Source organism: Mesoplodon densirostris, chromosome 5 (assembly GCF_025265405.1).
Source record: "Mesoplodon densirostris isolate mMesDen1 chromosome 5, mMesDen1 primary haplotype, whole genome shotgun sequence".
Taxonomy (NCBI): Eukaryota; Metazoa; Chordata; class Mammalia; order Artiodactyla; family Ziphiidae; genus Mesoplodon; species Mesoplodon densirostris.
In genome coordinates this window covers 100,062,767-100,072,159 of record NC_082665.1, presented here as the reverse complement: position 1 = coordinate 100,072,159, position 9,393 = coordinate 100,062,767, and the positions used below count along the sequence as shown (strand labels likewise).

General features: G+C 44.6%; 1 protein-coding gene across 1 annotated transcript in view; it reads left to right on the top strand.

Annotated features, from left to right (window-relative positions):
- The first annotated feature begins 1,356 nt into the window (after window positions 1–1,356).
- Window positions 1,357–9,393, top strand: part of TBL1XR1 (TBL1X/Y related 1) — a 175,759-nt gene continuing 167,722 nt past the window's right edge. Inside the window, exon 1 of the mRNA XM_060099147.1 lies at window positions 1,357–1,435. The gene's annotated coding sequence lies outside the window, so the exon portion shown is untranslated. The remainder of the gene's footprint in view (window positions 1,436–9,393) is intronic.

Sequence of the window (9,393 nt, the reverse complement as noted above, 5' to 3'; positions counted from 1 at the left end):
CCACCCAGCCCCCAGCGCCGCCGCGGCGGGCGGGAGGGAGAGGAGCGGGGCCGGCAGTGCCCCCCCATCCCCCCGCCGCGCCGCCGCCACCTCCTCCCCGCGTCCGCGGCGCCCCTCCCCCGCCGGCCCCTCCCCCGCGCACCCGCCCGCCCGCCCGGCGCAGGCCGCTTGGGTTTGTTTTGCTGCGCGGCCGCCGCCGCCGCCGCCGCCGCGGGCCTCGCGAGCTCATTTGTGCCTGGCTGGTCCCCATTCCTCTCTCCCCAGTGTTGAGTGTCTGAGCCGTTGGCTGCTCCGAACCGTTTGGCTCTTTCCCTTAGTAACAGCTTTTACCTTCTGCCTCAATTCCTCTCCCCGCTCGCGCCCTTCCCCCGCGCGCCGCCTCCCCCCGCCGCCGGCCGCGTGCGCCCCCGCCCCTCCCCCCGCGGCGGGAGCACCTCCGCTCGCCACCTGGGGACCCGCGCCGCGCTCCCCGCCCCCGCCCGCCCGGCGCCCATCCCCCGCGCCCTCCGCTCGCCGGGGTTATAATTGCCTCTCACCCCCCGGAGGGGTTATTTTGGGGGTGGTTGGAGGTGGCGGCGGCGGCGAGGAGGGGAATTTCCTTGTGTCTCCATTCCCGGGAGGGGGGAGCGGCGTCGGAGACCACGGTTTCCAGGTAAGCGCCGGGGGCCGGACCCCGGGGTGGGGGCGGCCGCGGGCCCGGGCGGGGGGCGCGGGCGGAGGCGGCCGGGGGGCGCCGGGCCGCCGGGGGGGGATGGGCGCAAGTGGAACATGCATTTTTCAACTTGGCCCTTCGGGGAGCTGGGGGTTTGGCGGGGGAGGGGAGGGAAGGCATTTAGGGTGCCCCATCCCCCCTTTTTGCTCTCAGGCTTCTTTGAAATGCTCACGTGCCTGCCCACCCCCTACCCTTTCCTGGGGGATCCTCACCCTTATTATGTTGTCCCCGAAAATGTGCACCTCGGCCTTCTCCCCCCTTCCACCCTTCGTGCATTTACACCCCCATTGTGTGTGTGTGTGTGTGTGTGTGTGTATGTATGTGCGGGAGGCTTTCAGGAAAGAATTTGCAGCAAATTGAATCAAGGAGCCATCATGAGGCCGACTCCTTTATAGCCTATTTTTAGCAGGGGAGAGGGATCTCTTCGGTGCACGTTATTTTGTTAAACCTCAGGCAGCAATGGAAATCCGCTCCCCTCCCGCGGCGCGGCCCCGGGCCCGGCGCGGCGACCCTGGCCGGCGTGCTGGGGCTGCGGGCGGCTGTTGGGGCCGCGCGTCCCGGGCGGGGGCGGGGGCGCGGGCGGGGGAGGGGCGCGCGGCCGAGCTCCGGGACGTGTTTATTTGTAACTTAGTGCTTTTTATCGTCTTGAGGAGGTATTTGATAGAGCCTCTTTGAAGTTGGGTTCAGAAGTGTAGAATTGGCAAAGTTATTGCCAGCTTCCTGGTAAGTTTTGGGTGGCTCAGAGTCACATTATCTTCTGACAGTGTAAAGGCCACGTTGTGAGAGTGGTTTATCGGTAACTTCCTCTTTGCAACCGATGTCATTTTTTGAACAGAAGCAGACTTTTATAAGTGAAATATTAATCTGAAATGGCAGCTCGAGGGAAGACATGCGTGTGTTAGCGTGTTCAGTATTTTTGGAAGTTCCTAATTTGCTGGAACAGGCAGCACTTTGCAGTGGCAACCGAAAATAAATTTAGGTTGTGAAAATGGTGTGTTTCATGTAAAATTTGGGTTGTAGTGGCTCTTAAAAGACGCTCCCGTTGTTAGGTTATCTAATAATATTCTCAAAAATAATTTGGTGATTACAAATGATAAAAGTGTTGGAACCTAGTTACAAACTAGGTTTTTCCCTCATTGTCTGGAGTTTACTTAAAACCGTGGACTCTGTGGGCACCAAGGTGAAGAGTTTTAGTACTTATGTGATTATAGTTGACAGAGGGAAGTTGACTTTTGGCTTTCTTGTTTTCTAAACAAGACCCTTATGCTGATCTCAACAAGCTTGTTAATAAAATTTGGTGGGTGAAATGTGGGTTATTTTTAGTCTGAATGGTTTGATTCTCCCTCCCCCATATAATTAAGTAATCGTTTCTCTTTCCCCCCCTTTTTTTTCCCTAAAGACATCTTTATCAGGTTGAATAATGTAAGGCCCTGGTGGTGTTTTCATCTACTTACCTTAAAAAAAATTGTAATAAATATCCTGGTTACACGTTGAAGATAGAGTGAGTGACTTTTTGGTTTTCCCAGTGTGGTTTATTTTCATTTTTTGTTAAATAAGACCCATGCTGCATTGGTGTATTTTAGTAATCTTGACTTCCTGGAACTGTATGTTCTCACCATTTTAATAAGTTTGTAGTCTAGGGAAATAGGGCACCTTTGTCTCCATGAAAACAGTGTGTGTGCTGAGTTGTATCATGGGAATTCATGGCAAGCAAGCCTCAGAAATTATCCTTGAGTGCGTTCTAGAAATAGTTAGCGTTTACCTGTGGAGGAGGAACAGCAGAAAGAAAATATGCCTGAAAGTGGTTAGGCGAGTGATTCGTGTTTATACTTTTTGCTCTTAAATCGAGGTTTTCCTGCTTCTTTGGAATATGAATTTTTTCTCCCAGTTCTGCTGTTATGCACCATGTGATATATGTAATCACAACCATTAAGTCTATAAGTAACTACTATTTTTTGTCACTTGAGTTGTTATAATCAGACCTAGAGGGCAAAATACTAAACTGTATAGGGGATGAAAACAATATGTATGTGGAGAAAGTTTTTCTTACTGTTAAGGAACTTAATTAAGGTACTTGTTAATGGCATAAAAATTGTTGCAGAGCTCACCATCAGTTTCTAAGATGTTTTTATTTCAACGTGTACCAGCTTTGGTTATTAACATGGGAGATACCCGTGGTAAATGGAATGGCCCTTTGTGAAGGTTGTATTTTTTCACTGGTTGCTTCAAAGAGGCAAATATTTTAATACGTTTTTACGCGTGTTTAGGAATCTTTGTTACCTGGTGTTCACACCATAAGATTTATCATGATTACCATGATACATGCCTATCAAGAACGAGAAGTAACTGCTTCCTTTGTACTGGGAGAGTTTCAAGCTAATATGCAGAAAGGGCAGGAGCTTACTATAAACATAGGGGTTACTGATAAATAGAGATGTGACTAATGGACCTTTTAAATGACAACCTGTTGAACGAATACATCTGTTCATATATAACAATGAAACATAAGTACGACCTTGTCAAATGAGTAGCTAATAAAGGAGTTCTTCTCCAATATACTACAGCAGTTACTACTACAAACAATTTCTGACTTGACACATTTTGATGAAGAAATAATTTGTTGGGTTTGTTCATTTTCTGTGTTATTTGTATAAAAAGAATGGAGAAGAATGTGAATAGTAGTAAGTCGGGGAGAGAGAGTGGCAGAAATATTGGCACTGTTTGGGACTTTGTATTTTTCTAGTACATGGAATTTGACTCATTTCAAATGATGTTTATGGTATAAGTCATTGACATGCAAAAAGAGAAAGCAGCTAACATTGAGACATTATACATCCCCATAGTACAGAAGGGCTAGGACCCCAGGGCTGTGTAGTAAAGAATTGGTAAGAGTATAGGCTGGTTTGGAGACCCCATGGTGGGATCTCCTGCTCTATCACCAATAGATACTTGAATTAAAAAAAAAACCTGTGTGAGAGAGCTTATGCTGGAGAAGTTTGCTGTTCACCTCCTCTGGGATTGGACTCCCTAAGTACAGTTAACTGCCCTGTTTGCAGGAGTCCAAGGAAGGGGACTCTGCTTGGGCTATACTATAGGAAAGGTGTGAGGTGCTTTCTACGTCATTATATCCCAGGCTAATCCTGAGGTGGGTAGTATTGGGCTCTTTTTGTGGATGATAAAACAGCAAGGTCAAGATAAGTTAATTCACTTGTTCAGGGCCACAAAAGGATCAAATGATGCACTAGGATTTAAACCTTGGTCTGTCTGAGCCCTAGTCTGTGTTCTTTCTAGATGACTGTAGCTGTGCCAAAGTTTCAGCTGTTTCGTCAGTCTTTAGATATCCTTGCAAAAACTAGTGTTTCCAATCAAGTTTATAATTATGTACTTGGGAGCTGGGATCTCTACTAACTGGGTCAAGTGATTGCATGGATAAATGAAATTCATAGGGCTCAAATACCATTGGCTTAACTCTCTAGAACTGTTTAATAAGATGCCATCTTCTTGTCAACTGCTGTATTTCCTACCTTTAGATTCACAGCGGTGACGTAGCCTCTCCACATACTGCCAGCAGAAATAAGGAAATGTGGTTCCATACCTACAATTAATTAAGAAGGAAAAGCAAATAAGAGAATCTCATGTATTTCTGAAAACTTGTGTAAGAAAAATCATAAAAGTCTTTTTGTGCAGCATACTGATTCTGTCAGGGGTTCTCAAGATGAACTGCCCAGCTTCAAACTCAGGCACCATCCCTTACTAATTATGTCACCTTGGGGGAGTAACTCCGCTATGTCTCAGTTTTCTCCTCTGTGTAATGGGACGGTCAACTTCAAAGAGTTGAGAGGATTGAGAGAGTTGTGTGTGTGATGCAGCTGGAGATTATCATACTAAGTGAAGTAAGTCAAAGAAAAAGACAAGTACCATATGATATCACTTATGTGTGGAATCTGAAATGCAGTACAAATGAACCTATCTACAAAACAAAGAGACTCACAGGCATGGAGAACAGACTTGTGGTTGCCAAGGTGGTGCGGGAGAGGGAGAGGGATGGACTGGGAGTTTGGGGTTGGTAGATGCAAACTATTAGATTTAGAATGGGTAAACAGCAAGGTCCTAATGTATAGCACAGGGAACTATAGCCAATCCCCTGGGGGTAAACCATAATGGAAAAAAATATATATAAAAAGAATATATATATGTATAACTGAGTCACTTGCTGTACAGCAGAAATTATTAGCACAATGCTGTAAATCAAACTATAATGAAAACCGTATGTGTAAGTTGCTGAGAACAGTAGCTGACAAACAAGCATCATGAAAATGTAAGTTGTTGAGGATGATAATGGGTTTGGATTTGAAGTTTGTTTCTTTGTATTACATTTTATTTGCTTGTTTTTTAAGTAGGGGCATAATGTCATAGAAAGTATTTGGCAGTTTTGTTTCCTGAATTTTTGGGCAAAATAGTCGAAATAAGCTTGGCAAAATTTATTTACTCCTGAAGTTGTGATTTAAGGCTTACTTGAAGAATTAGGTTGGGTTTTATTTCATTTTATTTAAAAAATTTATTTATTTTTGGCTGCATTGGGTCTTCGTTGCTGCGCGTGGGCTTTCTCTAGTTGTGGAGAGCGGGGGTAACTCTTCGTTGTGGTGTGTGGGTTTCTCATCGTAGTGGCTTGTCTTGTTGCGGAGCATGGGCTCTAAGCACGCAGGCTTCAGTAGTTGTGGCATGTTGGCTCAGTAGTTGTGGCTGACGGGCTTAGTTGCTCTGCGGCATGTGGGATCTTCCCGGACCAGGGCTCGAACCCGTGTCCCCAGCATTGGCAGGCGGATTCTTAACCACTGTGCCACCAGGAAAGCCCTAGGTTGGATTTTAACACTAAGTGGAAACAATACCAAGTTCCATGGTTGGTGTAGGTAGTGGTGGGTCTTTTGTGTGTCTTTGTTGCCGTTCTTCTGTCACTTGGGCTTGGACTTTTTAAATCTGTTTGCAGCATTTGAAACATTTTCTAACTTTTTTTTTTTTTTGCGGTACGCGGGTCTCTCACTGTTGTGGCCTCTCCCGTTGCGGAGCACAGGCTCCGGACGCGCAGGCTCAGCGGCCATGGCTCACGGGCCTGGCTGCTCCGCGGCACGTGGGATCTTCCCGGACCGGGGCACAAACCTGTGTCCCCTGCATCGGCAGGCAGACTCTCAACCACTGGGCCACCAGGGAAGCCCTTTCTAACTCTTTTTAAATAAAAAGTGATTTTGTTGTTCGAGGCTGGATCTGGCAGTACCTAGGATCTGCTTTTTAAAATTGGAGTGATTACTTTTTAAGTAGGTTATTGTTTTCTCCAGCCTCAACCCTTCATCTGTGTTCTTGTTCTACATTTTCAGCTGCTGTCAAGACAGTTCTGCTTGGAGGTGTGTTCCTCTGAAATATCTTTGAATCTTGTTTTATTTCCCTTCCCATTTTTTATCGTTTTTAATTCAGCAGCAATGTTAACGACTACTAGAGTTCTGTGTGTCAGGATTACGAAGTTTGCTTTGACAGGTACTTGTGACAATCTAAGCGACTGGTATCCTGATTACTAACAGTGTGGAGACCAAGTCTCAGGTAGTAAGGGGTGCAGAGAGGGGTTTAGGTCCAGTGTGTCTGGCTTCTAGGCCAGTGTTCTTATTTATTTAAATTTTTATTTGACTGCATTGGGTCTTATTTGTGGCATGCGGGCTCTTGTGTTGCGGCGCACAGGCTTCTCTCTACTTGTGGCACGCGCAGGCTCTAGAGCGCGTGCATGCACGCACGAGGGCTTAGTTGCCCCTCGGCATGTGGGATCTTAGTTCCCCGACCAGGGATCGAACCCACGTGCCGTGCATTGGAAGGAGGATTGTTAACCACTGGACCGCCAGGGAAGTCCCTAGGCCAGTGTTCTTAACTAGCAGTCTGTTTTCTCAGTGAGTGAAGGAGAAAATGAATGAATGGTTTTAGGTTTCTGGGTTATTGCATTACTTTTCAAGTAGGTTGCTCGATATCTTCTTCTCCATTCTATCTTCTCTAATCACCAACAGTGTAATTTATTTAAATATTGGTTTCATGACGTCAGTTCGCCTGCTGAAGAACCCATAATGGCTTCCCTTTGCCAACTGGATGTAGTTCACATGCTTCAAGTCTGGCTTTTAAGGCTCCATTCTAACCTATTCAGCTGTATTTCCCACTCTTCTCCACCTGAGATTCTTGCCTGCCTATCAAATACTGCAGTTTTGGCATACTCATTACTCCTCTGCCTTTGTGCATGCTTTTCCTTCCCTTCATCCTTTTAATAGCCTAGTTTCAGTCCCACTTTCGTGAAGTTTTTTCTGGCCGTCCTGACTCAGGATATTTCTTTGAGATTTCATCTCATTTAATGAGTATCACAAACTCCATAATTATTTATTGTTTTGTGAGTATGTGTCACATCGCCTCAACCAAATGTTACATTTCTTGAAGGAAAGGGCCACTTTCCTTATAGTACGTAGCAAAACTCTTGAGTTTTGTATTATACTATCTTCGTAATAAAATGGATTGCTTCTACAAGGGCCCATGTTAAAATAAGAACAGTGGCAGTCCTGTTTCACTCTTGTTGATGTGGCAGAAGCTTCTTTTTGAGTTAGACCTTCAAAGTTTAGTTGTACTATAGGCACATTTAACCATTAATTTGAATTTTCATGTTGGCAGTGTTGACAAGGAAGGGGAAAAAAATGTCTAGTCAACTTTTAGAGTGAAATGGAAATGGATAGTTTTATCCTCTTAATCCTGGAATAGTAGCCACAGTCCTGGTGAAAAACCTAGTCTAGTTGGGAATCATGTTTCACTAAGTTGGCTTTATCTGGTTATATTTGTGTTAGTTGTTATGAAACTTAAGATTTTGGATTTTATTTTTTTAATCTTCAGGCTTTTTTTGCTTGTTATTTTCTTAGTAGTATGTCTAAATAAGATAATGTTTTTAGCTCTGAATATGTGTGACAGCATTCTGACCACATTGGAGTCCCATTTGAGCCATTACTATGAATGTATTAACATGTATCTATCATATAGTGTCACTGGGTTTACTCTACCAGAAGAATGCTGTTGTAACCATCTCTCTTCAATAGTTTGTTTTTTTTTGGGGGGGGGCACGTGGCACGGGGGATCTTAGTTCCCTGAGCAGGGATCGAACCTGTGCCACCTGCAGTGGAAGTGGGGAGTCTTAACCACTGGACCACCAGGGAAGTCCCTCTTTAATAGTTTTCTGTGGTAAAGATGTGCCAAAGAACCTTGGTAATTTATTCTAAAGGCAGCTATTTTGGTATTATGTCCTTTTGAAATTTTTAATATTTAGAGTTTAAAATATGAGGGTTTCAGTGTCAAACAAAATGAGTTGGATGTTACCCTGCTTTTTGAGAGCTTAGATTCATAACTCAGAAATAATACAATCAAACTATAAGGGTCATGCTGAAAGATCAAAAATTAAATTTCAGTAAGCATAAAGAGTGTCCAGATTAAGTAAGATATTTATGCGAAATGAACAGTTTGAGGAATGAATGAGGAAGCATAAGTATTGAATGTTTAAACTGGGAAGTTTGCCACCTGTTTTCCTTTTATCTATTGGAAGTTTCTTTAAGGAGGTAGAATTTAAAATACAGAAAACATGGGGGCCAAGGGTCAGAGATGGTCATTTGGTGTCTTTTTTTTTTTTTTTTTTTTTTTGCGGTATGCGGGCCTCTCACTGTTGTGGCCTCCCCCGTTGCGGAGCACAGGCTCCGGACGCGCAGGCCCAGCGGCCATGGCTCACGGGCCCAGCCGCTCCGCGGCATATGGGATCCTCCCAGACCGGGGCACGAACCCGTATCCCCTGCATCGGCAGGCGGACTCTCAACCACTTGCGCCACCAGGGAGGCCCTGGTGTCTTTTTTATATTCTTCTTTATGTGAAATTGTACTCTGGACTCTCAAACTTTTTTTTTAAACAAAGGAGATGTTTTAAATTTTTAACTACTTAGAGTGAAGAATTTTTACTTTCTAAGAACTAGATATCAACTTACATCTTGGTATCTTTATTTTGTCTGAGATCAAAGTTGGTACCAGTGCTTTCCTCTCTTCCCTCCCTCCCTCCTTCCCTCCCTCCCTCCCTCCCACATTGTGTCTTTTTTAGCATACTGAATGATAGGCATCATAACTAGGTGATCAGCGACTTGATTGGTTTTTTTTTTTTTTAATTTTATTTTTTTATACAGCAGGTTCTTATTAGTTATCCATTTTGTACACATCAGTGTGTACACGTCAATCCCAATCTCCCAATTCATCACACCCCCACCCCCACCCCCCACCACTTTCCCCCCTTGGTGTCCATACATTTGTTCTCTGCATCTGTGTCTCAATTTCTGCCCTGCAAACTGGTTCATCTGTACCATTTTTCTAGATTCCACACATATGCGTTAATATATGATATTTTTCTCTTCCTGACTTACTTCACTCTATGACAGTCTCTAGATCCATCCATGTCTCTACAAATGACCCAATTTCGTTCCTTTTTATGGCTGAGTAATAATCCATTGTACATATGTACCACATCTTCTTTATCCCTTTCTCTGTCGATGGGCATTTAGGTTGCTTCCATGACCTGGCTATTGTAAATAGTGCTGCAGTGAACATCGGGGCACATGTGTCTTTTTGAATTGTGGTTTTCTC